We start from the raw sequence: 19,677 nt of genomic DNA, 5'->3' as shown, positions 1-19,677 counted from the left end.
CACTGAAATGAAAAATGGATAGGAGGTAGTGTTATTCATTTCAACTCAACAAACCTTCATTCAAACACCTAATATTTTCCAGAAGTTGTATTGGTGTTTGAGAACACAAAGACGAAAAACTAAAACATTCTCTACCCTCAAGGAACTTAAAATCCGGTGAGGCAATATGACATGCATGTAAATAGGATACACAGTAGAATAAAGATAGATCTAAGGGCTACAAAGAATTTAAGAAATCTTTGAACCACTTGCCCTACTTGCCTCATAACTCGTTTTTTTTCCAAACCCCAATACTGGATTATTCCCAATACGACTTCTCAGCCCCTAAGAAATTAACTTACAGGGCTTACTAGGTCTGCTTCAAATATACATGATTAAATTTCACCTGAGACCTTTCTACTATACAGCAATCCTTTTACTCTTCTCTAATTATAAAAATTCCCTTAGTGTCTGTTTCAAACCTTCTCTGCTCAATCCACTCACAATTTTTCTCCTTCTTCCTCTCAGTATAGCATTTTACTTGATTGAAAAAAAGTTGAGCCCATCCATGCAAGCTCCCTCTTTTCCTCAGCTCTACCATATATCTCTTCAATAACACCCCCATGGTCTCCTTTGCTTCAGTCTCATTTTTTTTTTAGGTGTGGGCTGGACTACATGGCCTCTGAGATCTTTTCTAGCTCTGAGATTCCACAATACATTGATCTTTCTTGTTAAATAAGTTTGTGGTTTATGCTTTACGTCATCATCCTCATCAAAAAAGAATACCATCCTTTGCAAATCTCAGTCATCAGTGAGAGTCTTTTGGGAAGGAAAGGCAATCTCTCTAAGAGATTACTAGAAAATAACTCTCTTCTGGTTAAAAAAAATACAGATATAAAAGTGCATCTAGTTAGCATAAAGACACATTGTGTGATCTTTGGTTTCTGTCACATGGAGTGGGGAACAAATGCAGAGCAAGGATGGTAGACTACCAAACGAACCAAAGATGTGTGTGGTGAATTTCTTATTTCCTCCTCGGCCACCACCATCTCCCAAACCTTCCCAAACTATTTTGGGCTTAGAATTGTGCCATTTAAGATACAATGTCTATTAGATACTTTCATCACTGGTAGAAAGGGCTAGTGAGCTACTGGAGGAACTGAGGAGTTAAGTGATTTGTCCAAGGTCACATAATTCTTAGGTGTCAGAATCAGGATTTGAACCCATATTTTTTTTTGAATGAAAGTCCAGTGCTCTCTCAACTATTCCATACTGCTTTTCATTATTTTTATTCTTATCATTCTGTAGTGATCATGAGGTTTTGCATGAGGTTTGTCTGTCACTGGCACTGTGGCTATGGATTTCTCATAAGGAGCTCTCATCCATTACCCACTGAACTGTTGTTTTCCCACACAAATTTGATTGGGGACTCAAAATTGTGATGTTCAAATATAGCTCCTTTTGGGCTCGTTATCACTGTCCTCATCTGCTAATAAAATCCCACAGAATCACTGGCCCATAGATCGCTTGTACAACATATTTATATGTCAAGCTTACGATGATTCCCAATCTGTCTTTGTTTAGTTGGTCTGCTACACCCTCTAATGATATAGTTTCTTTTTCTTCCTCTGCTGATTTTCATTCAAATGCTGCATGTTTTGCTTCCCCATTCTGTTCCCTAGTTTTCCTCACATGACATTCTCCTTACAATAAAACTCTAAATGCTTTTTACCTATCTAGTTATTGAATAAAGTATGCCTTTTCAGACCTAGTGATGTTTCTCATCTCATCATGACTCAGTAATACCTATGTGGAAAGCTATGGCCCAAAGAAGGGAACTGGTTGTAGGAGAAAATAAAGGTAGGTTTCTAGGTTGTAGATCAAATAGGATTACAATCAGTCAATAAGCTTTTATTAAGCACCTACTATGTGGCAGGGCCTGGGTTAAACATTGGGAATACAAAAAAAGCTAAAAACCTCTACTCTTCAGGAACTCCCAGCCTAATGGGACAGACAACATGCAAATAATTATGTAAAACCAAGCTATATACATGATAAATTTGAAATAATCTGCAAAGTGAAGGCACTAGAATTAAAAAGGATTGGGGAAAGGTTTACTGAGGCAGAATTTTTGATGGTACTTTAAAGAAGCCAAGGGAGGCAGGACATGGAGCTGAAAAGAGAGAGAGCATTCCAGAAACGGAAGATAGTCAGTGAGAACGTCCAGAGTTGGGAGATGGAATGTCACTTTTTATAAGGATCCCAAATGTACTTTGCTCATCACCTCTACCTTATTCATATCTTTCTAGGTATCAGAGTTAGATTATGCAAGTGTTATTTTCTCCACTTTAAATATTAAATTTAAATTAAATCTGACTTATAAAAGTTCATAGTAAAATACGTAGTAAAGTAGAAAGAATCCAGACCTTTGAATCAGAACGACTGTTCTGTATGATAACCAGGGGAGTGCAGGAGCCAGCTTAAACCAAATTAGGAGCTGATTGTTAAATTTTCAGTGTGAGCATGTCCAGCTTGGAAACTGGCAAATACTACAGACCAGGGCTCGATCTATTATTGCTTGTCTAGACCAGGGATGGGGAACCTAACATCTTGAGGCCACTTGTGGCTTTTTAGGTCCTTAGGCGGGACTTTTTGACTGAGTGCAATTTTTACAGAACAAATCCTTTTATTAAGAGAATTTATTCTATGAATTTAGATTCAATGGGCTGCACTTGAGGATTTAGAGGGCCTCATGTGGCCTTGAGGCTGCAGGTTCCCCACCCCTGTTAGACCTAAGAAAGTGACGAAGAAAATGTCAATACTAAAAGTGTGTCGTTAGTAAACCTTTTTTAAAAAATCCATTACACATTTACAAGCGCACCCCTAATGACACTTTTCAAATACTTAAAGGCAGTTGCTACATTTCTACTAACACTTCTTGTTCCCAGGTTAAGCATTCACAATTCTTCTACCAATCCTTATATGTTAAAATTTGCACTCATGGACACACACACAAAATTGTTGATACACCCAAACACACCATCAAACCCAATCTGCCATATCTTTCCTATACCCCTTCAAAGAGTATTTGTATTTTAAAAGAGAACTTCAAGAGAGAAAAAGAGATAGTATTCATACCCAAAGAATGCATGTGTGTGTGTGTGTGTGTGTGTGTGTGTGTGTGTGTGTATTTGTGTGCAATAAAGCCCTTTGGTAGTCTTGTGACCCCTTCTCAAAATAAAATATGGTGCCTACCTCCACAATTGAAGGAAATGCTACATTTCAGCTAAAAGTTAATAAAATTACATAAAGATTTAATTTTTTCTCATACAAGGTCACAGATACTCTGAAATTTATCCAAGTACCCCCTGGATATATAGGTACCCTAGATTAAGAATCTTTGCTCCCATATGAGAGGTTCAGACAAACTACTAGTAATCATTCATATTAATCTTTAAAAACACTTAAAAATAATAATGGTATCATATAATCACTGAATTGGAAGTTATCTCAAGAGGTCATTCAGCCTAATATAAAAGTAAAGGAATTCCTTCTTTAATATACCCAGTATAGGGTCTTCTAGCCTATGGTTGAAAACTTCTGGTGAGAGGGAGGCTACCATCTCCTGAGATAGACCATTCCATTTTGGTATAACCCTAATTTTTAGGATGTTGATCCTTACACTTAAACCTAAATCTCTTTTTACAGCTTCTTCCCATTGTCCTTGGCAATGCACTTAGGAGCCGTGTAGAGCAAGTCTAGTCCACTATGCCATGCTACCTCACTGACAGGCCAGTGTGGCAAATTTTTTAGGCAGACAGTGGCAGTTATTATAAGTGATATGTAGCACCATGCACAAGTAAAATCAGACCTGCTCATCGGGAGTTCAATGACTCTTGTTCTCCTTGACTTTGGTCAGTGACAAGGAAAGAAAATATTTAGAATTACTTAGAACTAAATGGATAAAGGGAGAACCTTTAATCAGCTAAGTTGAGCGCCTCTAGACTGGTACTAGTACTGAGTTCCTTAGACTGATTTATTTATTGAAATAAAACTGAAACTACAACAGTTGTGGAGACTGATGAGCAGAAGTACAGAGATGCCAGTATTTTCATTGTGGGCATCATCTTCCCACCTATTCTGAGGCTGCTCTTAGGCAGCAGGCGAAAGCAGGGAAAACCTAATCCTCAGGGTTGGTCTTTTAAAACTAGCTTCGCATACTGTGGTCGAAAAGATGATTATCCCTGAGAAGGAGAGAGAAGAGTAGAGATGGGGAGAGGAGGAGAATCAGATTAGTATAGTGGTTATTGTTGGTTTTCCTCATGTTTCAGTTTCTCTGTTCCCCTGTGGTGGGATCGCACCCGGGGAATCCTTGTGCTCTGGGTTGTACTGAAAGCTGGGCAAGGCTTGGGGCAATGAGGACACTGAATGACAGGTGTGTCCTAAATAATATATTTCATCAGTTATCTCCTGTTGACCTCTAACACAGGATGTAGGGCACTATTATTCAGAAGTCAAAGAACCTGAACAATAAGTAGGATTTGGAGGAAGATGATGATGAAAACAACAACAAATAATGATTATAACAACATTGAATATAAAGGAATAATACATTTATATGGGATGGGAAATGGACCCACCACTACTTCAGTTAGAATCCTGTCAACAATGAGGAGAGGAATGAGTTAAAAAACAATAATGACAATAATAATGGGGATTATGGAATGGCTAAAATATAAGAACAGAATGAATCCATAAGTGATATCTAGATGAAATAAACCAATAAGATCTGGGTGAAGAATCAAAAAAAATGGTTATCATGGAGAAGTTTTTTTGGAAAAAGAGGGTTACCTGATGGCAATTACCACACAAAAAAATTAAAGAAGAGTGATCCTTAAGGAGGCAAGAATTTATGATTAATGTGGATTGGGCAAGAAAATGGAGACTGTGCAACACTTAACTGCAGGCTGTGAAAGTTTAGAACCTGCCAAATACCTAGTAGGATAAAACCTGGTGATTAGAATTATAAAATGAGAAGGTATCTTTCATGGATGGACAGACAACAAATTGAAGTCAACCAATAACCTGTATTGGAACTAGGCCATCATCATGGGTCACAACTGTCTGAACATAACAATGATCCATAAAAATTTAAGAACAACATTTTAAATAGATAATGCTATTATGAATACTCATAATATCCAAGTACATGGAATGAAAAGCTTTCAAAATATTAAGATACTTCAGAGGATGTTTAAACCAGGTCAGAATAGGATGAATAATACATCTTCTTTGTTTTCTTTTCTACTAGTGGAGTTGTACCAAGAATTTTGATCAAGAATGCTTTCATTAAGCCTACAGAAGATGAATTTACATTTTTATTCAATGTGAAAAAAGAAATATTTTATCCATCTATGCCATAGTCTGTATATATACAAGAATATGAGGTAGTTACTTGTAAGATAATTTCTATCTGAACCACATTGAAAAAAATGAGAATGAAATAATAATACTAATATTTATATTACTTACTATTTATAAAATTTATACATAGCCTTTTAAAGTATTTGGTTGTCATAACAACCCTGGCAGGCAGGTAACACTAGTATTATTATCCTTATTTGATAAGACCTTCATAACATTCTATTTCAATACCCATAATTATATGGAATCATCATGGATTTTTTGAGATTATGAATGAATGAATGAGCGAATGAGAGAGTAAATGAATGAATGTTTACACAACACTTACTATGTTCTAAACACAGTGCTAAACTCTGGAGTTACAAATAATAATGAGAATATTAAAAAATAGTTCCTACTCTCAAATTGCTCATACTTTAATTGATAGAGACAACATTTATGAAAAATGTTTAACTATAAGGTAAAGGGGAAGGCCCAGAAATCCTAAGGGTTCAATCTCAAAGCAAATGGCAAAGCTCAAGGATCATTAAGATAGACTTGAAGGTCAGATAACAGTGTCCAGGGATTCTGAAGAACATAGCAATGCGGATGGAAGGGGTAGGAATCAGTAAGAGACAGATGGCAAAACTTGGTGGTGCTCCACCTCACTGGAAGGATTGTTGTTCATGATTCCCATTTCATGCAAATGATATTAACAGCCATGTTGTTCTTCCTGCCTGGCTATCCAGGCTGTCCCATGAAGTCTGGGTAGCTGGGTTGGAGAAAAAGCAAAGTAAGCAACAGGAGGCCAGTGGAGCACAAACTGTGAAAGTTTCTTTCACAACAAAAAAGATTAAGTGTGCTTTCCAAGGACCATTTCGTAGAAAAAGATGGCAGAAGATTATGGGGTGTATCAACTCATAAAATGGAGATAAGGAGGAGAGAGTAAAGCCAGTTTAAAGAAAGCATGGCAAGAGACTCAAAATTAAGAGGTGCATGGTAAATGTAAGGCAGATTCTAACATAATAAACAGTCATGAAGAAGAATCAAAAGATATTATCAAAGAAACATGTGATTGAAAAAAAAGATGTATGTGTCATATGATGAGAGCAAGGAATAGCCAATAAACAACCTGTCTGTGGTGTCATTGGAATACTTGTGATATATAGAGAAAACAAAGAAGTCCTCTAATACACTGAGTGAATTCCTTGTGGTAAACTTAAGAGGAGGCATGGATAAAAAAAAGTCATGCGGGGTGGGCAAGTACAGATGGGTCATGATATTCATAATTAGAAGTAATATCTGCATCTAGAAATTACAATTCCAGTTGTGTGTTTTAGCATTTTACTAGATAAGGAAACTGAAGATCAGATAAAGTGACTTCCCCAAGATCACCCCAGCAGAGGCAGGAAATAAATTGAAGTCTTCTGACTATTAAGTGCGGTAATCTTTCTATCATATGCCGTCTTAGGAGCATTGGGGAGTTAAAATCCAGCTGATACTTTTCCTCCATGACTTCTTCCCACTCAAGTGATTCTTCAACAGGCCACTGTAGCTAGTTAGATAAAAGAACAACAAGCATCTCATTAACCAAATAGCTATTTCTAGGACTAGGAGTAAATCCAAGTCTATCACATACCCATTTCACTGAAGTCATGGAATCACAAACTAAAGGAAAATGAGTTTTTGCTTGGCCAGCTGGCTGAAGATATCCCACTGGCCTACATAAATGAACTCAAGTTGGAATGCATGAGTGTGGAGACAAGGACACTGGGGTTTAATGGAGGAATAGAAGCCACTTTGGAGAAGCTTAGTGTTATCTTTTCATCTTGGGTGAAACACCTCAACGATTCTCATCAGGAACTTGCTTGATATGAGACAACTCAATTTCCCCTGTCCTTTCCAGTCATCATTTTCATATAATGCTGTTGTCACCTCTTGATAGAAGAATAGTCCTTTTATTTATGGTTGTCTGCACTTACACTCAACAGAGGACATGTATCTTCAAAGATAGACATAAATAATTTTTCCCTTCAAAAATATTTTTTTTAAATTGCCTCCAGTTTTTGGTGAGACGTTTCATTCTATTTCAATAAATATTACTCAGTTGTATTTTGAAAAGTATTGCTTTGTAGCTGTGTTGATTTCCCTGCTTAATGATGTTAAGAGTCAGTTTGATTTCCAGTCTGCTTCTCTTTCTAGAGCAGGGTTTTCTGTTTCTGTGTCATCGTCCCCTCTGGCAAGTTAGTGAAGCTTATGGACCCCTTCTCAGAATAATGTTTTAAAATACACAAAATAAAACACATAGAATTAATGAAACAACCCAATTATGCTGAAATAGAATTATAAAATATTTTTTTAAAAAGCACAATTGCACAGACCTCAGGTCAAAAACACCTACTCCAAAGGCACAGACAAAGACACACACACACACACACACACACACACACACACACACACACCCCTTTCCTTCTGGCTGTTAATTATGGCAGAATCTTTTTTCATTTTGGAGAAATTTACTTTTGTTTAAATTGTAGACTATTAACATTCTCCCCTTTGATGGACTATTCTGCAGTAGAAAACACTGTTTTTCTTTAAGAATGAAATTATAGAATATCCTCATTGACCTTTTTTTTGCTTAATTGGAATCAGTTGACCAGGAAGCCTTTCCCAATTGCTCCTCATTCTAGTGCCTTCCCTTTTCTGATTAGTTCCCATTTATTCTGTATATAACTTATTTGTACATATGTGTTTACATGCCTCCCCTGTGAACTTGTCTTTTGCCTTTCTTTGTATCCCTCGTGCTTAGCACATAGTAAGCACTTAATGTTTATTGAGTGGTTGACTGAGTTGAACAGTTTAAGCATTCTGCTCAAGACATTTTACGACTCTTAAAGCATATATGTTCACTATCATTGTCATCAACATCATCATTCATTTGTTGAATGCATACTAAGAGGAAGACTGTATATGGTAGTCACTAGTCTTGATTATAAGTTATAAACTCAGCAATGGAGATGGTATGAGAAAATAATTGGGTATGCCAACATCTCTGGGCATGTTTTGTGTTATTTGCCCTGGTTTGCTAGTTACTATTTTAGACTGATGGAAAGATCTAGGGAATCTTTTTTTTTTAAAGTCATCCAAACTAGCGTTATGTTTGGATTCTCATCTACATAGGGGTGGTTCAAATTTGGTTCTGCTCCAAGGTAGAATAGACCAGATGTCCTCTCTGCTCTGTCTCTTTTAGCCAGGGTAGTATTATTTAACTGCTTCCTACCTCATGTAAGGCCAGAAAGATCATTATTCTAGATTTTCATTCAGTCTCAAAGAGAGTTAATTAAGCAAAGAAGAAAATGGAATAAATTATTCTCATATTGGTTCCAAATATTCTCACCTGTTCCTGTTTTGGCTCTTTCACCTCTGCCTGTCAGTTTGAGGAGTGAGGGATGTATCTTTATTCATGAAATCACTTTCTAGCATATTTTGAATGTAATTACTTTCCATACTCTTCCATCCTTGTTCTGTGAAATGAGTCAGAATGGTTTGGCCATTGCTTCTCTTCTGGCAAGAGAAATGCAGTCCCAAATGAATCTCTCTCCCCCTGAAACAATGACATGTGTCTATACAGAAACCATGAAGTTGTTCTGGGCTAGAAGGCTGAGATGTATTATGTAATTTGTGTATGTCTGTCATGTATTTATGGAACTATGAATTTTCTTGTCATCCAAAGCTATTTGAAAAAAAAAATGTTGTTCCCTTCCACTGGGAATTTATCATGATATATGAGCAGGATCATAGAGCTTGAAGGAACCTTAGAAACCATTTAGTTTAAATTCTTTATTTTACAGGAAAGAAATTGAAGCATAGAGAATTGAAATAATTGGAACAAAGTCACAAAGATAATAAGTAGCTGAGTCAGGATTTGAACCCAGGCCCTTTGATTCTAGATCAAATTCTTTATTATTTCCAATATTTCATGCCACCTGTCACCTCTCTATCTTTTCAAATCCTACCCATCTTTCAAGGTTTAGTTCCAGTCCCGCTGCATCATGAAGCCTTCTTCAATTCTTCTAACTTTCACTGACCTACTCTTCTTTTTTGAATTCCTAAAATGTATGTGGTATTATATAATCTGAACACAAGAGGGGTGTCTCATACCCCTAAGCACCATGTAAATTCTAGTTATAGTTAGCTATAACATTTAAGGAATCACACAGTCCTTCTCTTGGGTCTTCCCTCACACTTCTCAACCAAATAATCTTGTATCTATTTTGTATCTGTTTTGTGTATACCTATATATGTACATGTTGCCTTCCTTGGCCATATTGTAATGTCCAGAGGTGTCATGTTAAGGAAGAACAATTAAGCCAGTTTTCAGTACTTTTTAGAAAAGAGTTAAGTGTGAGATGGCTGGAAAGGTAGGAAACAGCCAGGTTATAAAGGGTTTTATATGCCTCTCTCTGAAAAAAAGGTATGTTAGATTTAGTCTTACAGTAACAAGGTGTCCCTGGAATATATTGAGTATGTGTGAGTGGGGATGGGGTTGAAGAGGACATGACCAACTTATTCTTTAGAAACAGAGGATGGGTTGAAATAGAAGAGATACTTGAGTCAGAGAGACCAATTGCAAAGCTATTGTAGTAGTCCAGATGATTACTGGTATTGATAATGATAGATTATTAGGACATGGATTATGGTGATAGCTGTAAGAGCAGAGAGAAGGTGATGTATATGAGAGATGTTGGGAAGATAGTAACAAAAATTTTGTCAACTGATTAGACATATGAGATTTGATGAAGATGATGCCAAGCTTATGAGACTGGTTTACTGGGAGGATTTTAGTGTCCTTGATGGTAATGGTGTGAACAATTATTAGACACCTTTATTGAATGAATCAATCAAATTTAAAAACAGAGAAGAAGACAGGATTGTGAGGGGGAGGGGATTTCCAATTTGCAAATATGTTCAAGATGAATATGAGACATCTAGTTCTAAATGTCCAAAAAACAGTTGATGTGGGACTGAAGCTCAAGAGACCAAAACTAGAGACCTAAATCTGGGAATCATGTGCCTACAGATGGTAATTGAATCATGGGAGGTAGGTGATGAGATCACTACACAAGGTAGTATAGAGGGAAAAGAGAAGAGGGCTCATTTCAGAGCCTTAGAGGATACCCACAGATAGTGGACATAACATAATGAGAGCAAGGGATAAGAATGCATAGAGCCTGAGTGTTGTACTGATATTCAGGAAATATTCAAAGAATCAGAAGAAGACCAATTGGGTATATCTTCTATGGAAAATTTACACAAAGACATACATAAGAATAGCATGAAATGAGAAAGAATAGAGCAATTGTGAATTGTACTGGCAAAGGAAGCACACACTTAGGGATCATGGATTCATTATATAGTCATAGTAGTTTCTCACTTGGCCATTCTGCTTTAATCTTACCATGTTACTTAATCCTTTAATCTTATTACATAACTCCTTTTTTTTCCGATGTGTCTGTTACAATATCTCTTACTTTCCTTTCACATGTAATAATAACATAATGTTTATATGGGATTTTACTGTTTGCAAAGCACTTTGCATACATTTTTTTTTTATCATGGACTCATCACAATTCTCTATAATAAATAGTTTTATGGCCCAATTTTTCAGATGACAAAATAGTATTAGAGAGGTTAAGTGATTTTCCCATGTTCGTATAGCTCATTAAATACCATATATGGGATTAAACCCAGTCTTCCTGACTCCAACTCCAATAGTCATTCTACTATATAACCCTCCTTCATACCATACCACACCAAACCATACCATACCATATCACACCAGATTGTCAGACAATATTCTGCATCCCACTTTTGTTTACCACCCGCTTTTATAATATGTATAATTTTGCATTATCTCTTTTGTACCATCTGTGCTTTAGACTTTACCACCATGACTCATTTGGCTTCTTACCTTAAGACTGCCCTCAGAATCAGTGCCTTCAGACACTGGGACATCTCTTTACCATGATGCCCCACCCTCTTTTACTGGGGCCTTCACTTTGGGAGTGTTCCAGGATAAGTGTATTTCATTCCCCTTCTGACTGTTCTCCTGACTCTGAAAATTGTCACTATGTCAAAATGTCACTATGCTTCCAACCCCCCACTACTCCCTTGCATTTCAACTACTTTTTGTGTCTTCATTAGAATATAAGGTCCTTAGGGGTAGCAATTGCCTTTCATCTTGCTTTTATTTATAATCTCAGCTCTTAGCAGAGTGCCTAGCACATAGTAAGTATTTAATAGATGCTTTACATAATCTAATCTAAGATTCCACTAATGGGTGCTCCACAGCTGAGAAGAGGAAATGTAATAATGGCATCTGTTTTTGGAACTCTGAATGCATTTTCCCATAAAACAAGATTGAAAATAATGGAATGCAGAGCTGAGAGGGATATTAGAAATCACTTAGTACAGCAGTTCCCAGCTTTCTTGACTATTAGGATCCTTTTCCCAAATTAAAAGAAAGTTACATTTCACATATAGTACTTATGTTATTAATATTTGTTGACTTATAAAAGCATAATAACCAAAGCTACTAGGAATTAATGCTTTAAAATGAATATATATTTTGTTCTTTAAAGTATCCACATAATGGCAGCATGTATGTAGCAAACCCTCTGGGCTCATTCCCCAATCTCACAGAGTTTGTAGGTTGAATCCCCATAGGATGGGCTGCTAACTCTACTTCTATGGATAACTATAGCTAAGTGCAGTACCGTGCACATAGTAAGCACTTGGTAAATGCTTTTGGTCTTGCTTTGCCTTGCCATCCAACAAATATCTATTAATCATCTGATATGGGTAAGGCAGACAAAAGTATAAACAAAACAGTTCATTTCCTCGTAGAGTATCCAATCAAATAGTTCATGGCAAGACATAATATTGATTTTGAAGAGTCATTTGACATTGACAATGGGAATTTTCAAAACTCCTTATGTCTGGAAAAATCATAATTAGTATTATTATTTTGTTATTTTATGCTAGCACCATTCAGTCAGTTTCGCATTTTGCGACCTTAATAGTCATCTTTGACTTTTTCTTCTCCATTACTTCTCCTGTCTATTGGTTAACAAGTCTTGTCAATTCTAATTCCAAAATATCTCTTGAATCTATCCAATCATTTCTGTGCCCATTTACATCACATTAATTCAGGCTTACATTACCACATAACTCCAACATTACAAGACCCTCATAACAGTTCTTTCAAATGAGAGAGAGAGAGAAAGACAGAGAGAGAGAGAAAGACAGAGAGAGAGAGAGAGAGAGAGAGAGAGAGAGAGAGAGAGAGAGAGAGAGAGAGAGAGAAGGAGGAGGAGGAGGAGGAAGAAGAAGGAAGAGAGGGAGGGAGGGGAGGGGAGAATTTAGTCTAGGCTATTAGTATTTGACCAGGGATATTTTTCCACTCTTTCCCATTGCATGGCCCACTCCTTATAACAAACACTGTCTCAGAAAGAAAAAGAAAAATAACCTATCTTTAACTGGAAAGAAACCCTGTTATAAAAGTATGAACAAAGTTAAAAGACAGCAGGAAACTCCTGAATGTAAGAGATGTCAACTTTTCATGTAGCAGAGTAGCGGTGTCCTTCACGTTTAGTTTTCTGGTTGTCATTGCAACATAGCTCAAAAATATTAAGGCTTCTCCTAACCCTTCAGACTTTTGCCTCCCAGAAATTTTCAGCCCTCCTAATACCTGGGAATAACTGTATTTTTCCTTAGTCCCCTGATGATAAAAGGCTATTTGCTTAATGATAATATATATCGTATCATAATTACTTCCATTGAGTTGTATCTTTCTACTAGGTAATAAGACCCATGAGGTTAGAAACCATTCCTGGCATAGTGAAAAAAGTTTTGGACTTGGACTCAAGTGAACTTGTTTCACATCCTAGACTTACAGCTTAATTGCTATGTGACCATGAGGAAAGTACTTTACCGTACTCTAGCCTTAGTTTCCTCATCAATACTGAAGATAAGGATGTTTGCACTATCTAGCTTATAAAGTCATTGTCAGACAAGTGCTTTGCAAAACCTAGCATTTTGTTTTTCAGGACAGCTAGGTGGTACAATGGCTAGGGTGCCTGGCTTTCAGTCAGAAAGAGTCATACGTCCTTGGGTTCAAATCTGGCCTCAGATATTTACTAGCATTGTGACCCTGGGCAAGTCACTAAACCCTATTTGCCTCAGTTTTCTCATCTGTAAAATGAGCTGGAGAAGGAAATGTCAAATCCCAAGAAAATCCCAAATGGGATCACAAAAAGTCAGATACAACTGAACAACAACATTGCTCTTTTGGGGGGATCTATTCCAGCTCTGGGCTCATTCCTCTGCACAATGGTAGGAACTCAATAAATACTTAACCCTCAGTTTTGCCTCAGTACTTAACATAGTTCCTGGCATATAAGAGATAATAAATGTTTTTTGACTAACTCATGATGAAGCGGTTTATAGTCAACAATGAAAACATCAAAAAGTGAAAAAAAGTAAGCAATTGTTATGAGTAAAGAACAATCTACTGTCATATATGCAAACGCATACATTTATTTCAATTCAATTCAACAAATATTTACTGTAAGCAACATCTATTATATGTGAGACACTGTGCTGGGCACTGGGGGCATAAAGATGAAAACAGAACAATTCTTGCCTTCAATTGTACCAGAATATATGTTAGTATTATTTGACAAAGCAAATATTTGCTGTTAAGTGTATTTTTTTTTAATTTTGGCTATATACTGTGTACTGATCAGATAAGCACAATAGTATAATGGAAAAAGCCCTGGAGTGAGTGACAAAAGACTAGTTTGACTTCTGCCTTTGTCACTTAATGGCTGTGAGACCTTGGACAATTCTTCATTTCTCTGAACCTGTTTGTTGTTACTGTTGTTGAGTTGTTTCAATCATGTCTGACTCTTTGTGACCTCCTTTAGGGTTTTCTTGGCAAAGATACTGGGGTGGTTTCCCATTTCCTTCTCTCGTTTCCTGCAGGTAAGGAAACTTAATCAAATAGGGTTAAATTACTTGCCCAGGGTCACACAGCTAGTAAGTGCCTAAAGTAGGATTTGAACTCAGGTCCTCCTGACTCCAGGGCCAGTGTTCTATCTACTGCGCCACCTAGCTGTAGATTTAAGGGTCAATAAATACTTACAGTATCACAGAAGTATTGTAAGGACCAAATGAAAAAAAAAAGTCTACAAAATCCAACATAAATACAAAAATATTTTTGAAAATGATTGCGGTTTAGACTTTTGACATCATCTCTATACAGAACTCTTACAGTAGAAATGCTCTCCATAGATGCAGATCTATAACTCTTCCATTTTTAGAGTGTTAAAGAGTTGTTTGAGACATCAAGAGGTTAAAGGTCTTACCAGTGGTCACACAGCTAGTATGATAAAGAGGCAGAACTTGAAATAAGGTCTTGCTGAATTAAAAGCTGGCCCACTCATCATGGTGCCATATTGCCTTTCTATTGTCATTCAGTTCTAAAGGACAAAGTGCCAATATGGCCAAACATAGACTTGCATATCTAAACAATGAGATATAAACTAGGACGTGTTGACAGCTTGGAGTCCAGTGTTTAAAGAAAGGACCCTGCTCAATTTGGACAGAGCAGATGCAGTCAAGTTTCAAGGCTTTTGGTGAAATTAGTTTGATACCTTCAAGAATATAGATAGTGTTTTTCAGCTGAATTGCTTAACTAATCTAAAATAAAAGGTTTCTAAGGAGAACCTTTAGCTTTATCAGGAGAAAACAAATGAATTTTGCTACTTGACATAAAGGACTCTAACCATTTCTATTTATAAAACTGCTTGACTAGATCAAGCATAAAATGAAAGAAGAAGATGCAGTACAATATAGCTGAACAATCTGTTTAAATAAAACAGCTCTTTTGGCTGATAAGCATTTTTACATGATGTATAGGTGAAGTGCCAGCTGGAGGCAAAATTGTGAAGTTGTTTAATTTTGCTTTGGGTACCTAACCTCCCCCCCTCCCATTTCTGTGACATTGTTCCCAAATGAGGAGCTCCTTCCCCATAGTCCCAAAGCTTCCTATGAGGAAGGAATGGGATAAAAGTGTTTTAAAAATAGTAATACCTTAATGTTTAATTAGTTGAATGCTACTTCTTCCAGGAGTAATTGTATTTTGAAAGGGGAAAAAAATGGAAAATCCAGTTGAAAGGATCTATGGCATATATGGGTTACCCTGTTAGAGATGCTTCTTGGATAAAGAGGGGCCTTCCAGATACCCCTTAAATAACATCAATAGTTGGTTATTTTCTCTGCCTACATATGGGTTCAAATAAACTTATTTATATAGCATTTTTCACTTTTCAAAGTACTTTGCAGCAATCCTTTGATGCAGGCAATATAATCTATTTTGCTTTGTTTTACCTTGCCTTACTTTCAAATAAAGGTTTCCTTTATTCAAGTCCAAAAGTACAGAAACTATGCATTGGCCTGATCCCACTCTGATTGGATGGAGCTTAGATCTCCTCTGTTTCTGATCTGGGATAGTTTATCTCTCATTAGGAAACCAAGTGCTCTCTTCCCCTCCCAGGCTTCATCATATTAATGCCAAGCAGTGTGGCCACCTAATTGCTTAAGTCACTGTAGCTCAGAAATCTCCAATATAAGAGATTTTTAGCCTCAGCTTCCCTGGAAGCAGGGATTATAAGTATGTGTCACCACAATGGTCTAATATGCTCCCCCTTCTCTTTTTCACATTAATTTTTTTCAATCAGCAAAAATCTGCCTTCTGTCCTTCCTAACCACCCCCTAACTGAGAAAGAAAGAAAAACAACCCCTCTGTTAAAACATCTATGAAGAAGAAAAACAAATTTCTCCATACCTCCAAAAATGCATATTTTATTCTCTACTCTGAGTTCTTCATTTCACTGTCACAAAAATGAGTAGCATATTTCATCATAAGTCCCCTAGAATCATAGTCAGTCATTAAGTTTATTAGACTTCTTAAAATTTTCAAATCTTTTTTGTCTCTGCAATAGCATTGAGGCTTAAGAAAAGACCATTGGATTTGGCAGCTAATAGATCATTGGTAACTTTGGAGAGGAAAGTTTTGTTGGAGTGGTAAGGTTGGAATTCAGATTGTAACGGGTTGAGAAGAGAGTGAGAGGGGAGAAGGTGGAAGTATAAACAGCCTTTTTGAGGAGTTCAGCTACCAAGAGCAGAAGAAATATAGAATAACAGTGGGGGTTTTTTCAGTATTGGGAAGACATGAGAATGTTTATTTTTCAAGTTAGTTGTATGTGCTATGAAATATTTTCTCCTCCTCCTCCTCCTCCTCCTCCTCCTCCTCTCTCTCTTCTTCTTCTCTTCTTCTTCTTCTTCTTCTTCTTCTTCTTCTTCTTCTTCTTCTTCTTCTTCTTCTTCTTCTTCTTCTTCTCCCTTGCAAGAATAAACAAAGTTGAATGTGATTTGAGGTATGTATTGACCTTTTCTTTGCTTGTCTGATCATTAAGTGGTTAACAAAACTACAGCAGACTTCTATATCATACTATTCTTCCTCAGCCCTCTTCTTTCACTACAGTCTCAGAGATCTTATCTGCTCCCATTGTTTCAACCACCATCTTCTAAATCAATGCAGCCATACCTAATGTCTCTCCCAAATGTCACAAACCCATATCTTAACCTGAATACTGGATATTTCCATCCTGATAGTCCATCACCATAATAAATTCAACGTGTCCTAAACTGAATTAATTTCTTTCCCTCCTCAACAAACCCTCCACTTCTCCAAACTTCCTGATGAATAGTGCATGTTCATTGTATTGTATTCATATGGGTAGATAAATGATGGTGTGTGACTAGCTGTGACCTTGGGTAAGTCACTAGATCCTGTTTGCCTCAGTTTCCCCATATGTAAAGTAAGCTGGAGGAGGAAATGGCAAACCACTCCAGTATCTTTGTGAAGAAAATCCCAAATAGGGTTCCAAAGAGTCAGACATGACTGAAAATGACTGAACAAATAACAAATGAGAGAAGTCCAATTGGCTACAACTCCTTATGAGGTCCTTTTCAGCCAGAATAAAAATGATATGGAGCTATGATTCTGTCAGAGAGGCCTTTCAAAACTCTCAAATTACAGGTGGTACACAAAAGACTATTCTGTGGATGCTTAGTGTAAGTCTTGGTGAAATCACAGGGTTCTTAGGAAAGTAGAAGCCCCACTTCTCCTTCACCCAGCAAAGGAAATAGATTTTTCTTCCTCTAACCAATCTAACTTGTTCCTGGGTCATTAACTGTTAAAGACAAAATGAGAGCATCTCAATTTGTATCCTGTCCATGCAAATGAACTGGAGTGAAATGTTGGGAAATACCATGAAGGAAATGGAAATAATCATTCAGATAGTTCTGATAAAAAAAAAAAAGCTTTTTCTTCCAACCCCAATGTTCTTTGTCTTTAATTGTTTACATTTTTCTGTCAAAGTCCAACTTTATCAGATAAATCCATCAATTTTCTTTTTGCTGGCCAAACTGAGGGAGAATTTCCCTTTTATCAGCAACAAATGTTTATCTGGCATGTACCTTTCTAGAAGTGACCTTGTAAATCATCTCTCTACTATTCATTCAACTGACATGTTGGGGATCTCACATCCTGGCACAAAGACTAAAAATATCTCTCCTGCCTAAGATAAATCAAATCAGTGGTGGCTGAATCAGGCCCAAGCTGCTTCTCTCCCATTTCTCTCTCCCTTCAGTAGTTTCAAATATAGTAGCGACCCTTACTTGACAAATCACATTTTCATATCCTTGACCCCTTGCTCTCTGGATTCTCATTAGTACTCTGAATGAAATTCCAGCTCTGACCTGAAGAGCCCAGCTAACAACACTCCCCTAGAATAAGGGATTTGGGCTTACATATCAGCCTTGTGTTTTGTCAAGTCTCTATTTGCACAAGGCAGAAACATCTGAACCTTTGCACAAAGAGGGAACCAAGGTATTTCTTTGGCTGTAATGAATATTCCGTTTGCACATGTGCCCATGTCTGTGGGATCATTGTTCAAATGTGCTGCTTGGGTGGTGTTCCACATGCTAAATATCAGCCTGCAACAAAATATGAATGCATCAAACTTGGAATAGAGAAGCTAAGGATTGGACCTGTGATTTCATTGGTATAAGGAATTATTAGGTGAGGAAAGTTTACCAAGGCAAGTCAGCACCTTCTCTGTAGTTTTTAATTTTAGAGTGTTTCTTAGAGAACTGAGATCTACAAACAGCCTTAAATAACATTCTTTTATACTTAGAATCCATAACTACCTATCTTAAGTGTATTTTTAAAAAATTCTCTAATTTATAAGATTATTGCATCTCAAATTGGGAAACAACCTTAGAAGTCATCTAATTGAGAGAAATAATTATTAATAACCAATGATTTGGGGAGACCTAGAGTTCTCCTTTTTCTAAAGTCCTCATTTCAAAAGTTCAGTGTCTTGAAGGACATTACTGTTAATGAGATTGAATTAACTCTCCTCAATTGTGGTCAGATCCTACTCAACCTTCTACTCAGGTTTGGGTAGCAATAAATACTTTGAATAGATTGCCCAAGGCTGAGCAATTTAGAAATAATTGACATAATCAAAGTTCATTAGAATAGGTCCAACCCCTCATTGTAATAATATTCCTTCTCTGGTTAATTGTTAACTAATCAGAATTTATCAACACCCTCAAGAACACCCCTCTCCCAAGGCATACAACTTGTGAACCTGCCACCATGATTGTCTTTGGCATTCGAGAGTGCCACTGACCTTTTATTAAAATGCTGGCATTGTTAATAAAATGACTAATTACCCAGAAATTATGTTGCTTGAACTTTTTAAACTCTGCTAATCTAATATTCCACACCAAGCAGGAATCTCATGTAATATTGACCATAGGTTTAATAAGCTTTGTGAAGATAGAAAAAAACCTCACCATTTATGTTAAATAAATAGAAATAAAGTAAATGCCCATTGATTGGGGAATGGCTAAAAATGTGATACACAAATATGATTGAATATTACTTTCTTACAAGAAAAAGTGAATATGCAGAATAAAAAGAAGCATAGGGAGTTTTATATGAATAGATGCAAAATGAAGCAAGCAGACCCAGGAAAACTAGGTCTGACTGAAAAAAATATAAATGGAAAGAACAACAAATAGAAACCAAACCCTGAAATTATAATGACCAAGCTTAGTTATTATGGAAGAAGAAAATAGAAAATTCACCTCCTTTCC

The sequence above is a fragment of the Phascolarctos cinereus genome, unplaced genomic scaffold (assembly GCF_003287225.1).
Source record: "Phascolarctos cinereus isolate Bilbo 61053 unplaced genomic scaffold, phaCin_HiC Scaffold_726;HRSCAF=1367, whole genome shotgun sequence".
NCBI classification, from domain to species: domain Eukaryota; kingdom Metazoa; phylum Chordata; class Mammalia; order Diprotodontia; family Phascolarctidae; genus Phascolarctos; species Phascolarctos cinereus.
This window is presented reverse-complemented; position numbering follows the sequence as displayed.